This window comes from Delphinapterus leucas, chromosome 15, assembly GCF_059928025.1.
Source record: "Delphinapterus leucas isolate spDelLeu-1000000601 "Yukka" chromosome 15, BTC_Dleu_Yukka2, whole genome shotgun sequence".
Lineage (NCBI taxonomy): Eukaryota > Metazoa > Chordata > Mammalia > Artiodactyla > Monodontidae > Delphinapterus > Delphinapterus leucas.
In genome coordinates, this window is record NC_143143.1 from 42,482,152 (window position 1) to 42,483,802 (window position 1,651).

At 44.5% G+C, this 1,651-nt stretch overlaps 1 non-coding gene across 1 annotated transcript; it reads left to right on the top strand.

Annotated features, from left to right (window-relative positions):
- The first annotated feature begins 1,088 nt into the window (after positions 1 to 1,088).
- On the top strand, positions 1,089 to 1,195 carry LOC115803789 (U6 spliceosomal RNA). Its single transcript, XR_004024583.1, has one exon. It is a non-coding gene; the product is annotated as a U6 spliceosomal RNA (small nuclear RNA).
- Positions 1,196 to 1,651: the final 456 nt, after the last annotated feature.

Consider the following 1,651-nt stretch of genomic DNA (forward strand, 5'->3'; position numbering starts at 1 on the left):
GTGTCAGTTCTGCTCAGCCCCTAAACTCTAGTTTGGCAGGAGAAAGCATGCTTTCAGAGTCCACCATCCTGGTTTTAATGGTTCAGCACAGCCTTCTGACTAGGATTTTGGGGGATTGTTTTTATGCTATATGGTTATTAATTATAGCTTAGAAATCATTTTATGTATGAAGTGCTTTTTATTTATTAAGACCAGCATAAATTTTCCCATGACATTCAGGGTATAAAATGCCGTGGTTCTCTCTCTTTTTTTTTAAAGTATCAAATTAAATTCAGCTTGAGCGCCCACTCACCAGCCTAGGGAAGAAATCCAGGATCTGTGATGTTTTGGGGGGGGTCCTTCCTCCATCCTCTCCCCTAATTCCAGAGAGCCTCAGGGATTACTCAGTTGGGGAAAATGGGGATGTCCCTGTCTTCACATGTGGGTGACTGGCCGTCATTGTCATTGCTTCTGGCTCAGGCCCCCTGGTCCATCTGAGGCTGGCCAGCTCCCTATAAGCCATGTCCACCCCCTGAGCCCTCTGCTGCTGGGACCTGGCATTTGGCACTGTAACTCCATGGGATTCACTGGTGTAGGTAGGACTTGGAGTCATCTGGCCTTCCCCAGTTGTGGAATTTTTTTTTTTTTTTTGCAGCATGTGAACCTCTCACTGTTGTAGCCTCTCTTGTTGCGGAGCACAGGCTCTGGACATGCAGGCTCAGCGGCCATGGTTCACGGGCCCAGCCACTCCGCGGCATGTGGGATCTTCCCAGACCGGGGCATGAACCCGTGTCCCCTGCGTCGGCAGGTGGACTCTCAGCCACTGCACCACCAGGGAAATCCCCCATTTGTGGAATATTGCCCTTCTCTGCAGCAGCATCTTGCCTGGGAGCAGGCCCTCCAATCTCTGACTATGAAAGCCCCTAGCTTCCCTCCACACCACCAACCTGGACAGTCCTCCAGTCCTCCTCATCCTCGAAGGTAGGAGAAAGGTGCACTTTGCTCCAGGTAAGTCTATAGCAGTGACATAAACACAAGATACCAGCAAGTTTTTCATACCCCTTAACAGACTAAACAGATCTAGAAAACAAACAACAACAAAAAATCTTGTGCTCACTTCAGTAGCACATATACTAAAATTGGAACAATACAGAGAAGATTAGCATGACCCCTGTGCAAGGTTGACATGCAAATTTATGGAGTGTTCCATACTTTATTCTGACTTCAGACTATACTATAAAGCTACAGCCATCAAAACAGTTTGGTACTGGCACAAGAACAGAAATATAGATCAATGGTGCAGGATAGAAAGCCCAGAGATAAATGCACTCACCTAGGGTCAACTAATCTATGACAAAGGAGGCAAGAATATACAATGGAAAAAAGACAGTCTCTTCAATAAGTGGTGCTGGGAAAACTGGACAGCTACATGTAAAATAATGAAATTAGTACACTCCTTAACACCATATACAAAAATAAACTCAAATGGATTAAAGACCTAAATGCAATACTGGATACTATAAAACTCTTAGAGAAAAACATAGGCAGAACACTGTCTGACATAAATCTCAGCAATATCTTTTTTGATCCACCTCCTAGAGTAACGAAGATAAAACCAAAAATAAACAAATGGGACCTAGTTAAATGTAAAACCTTTTGCACAGCAAAGGAA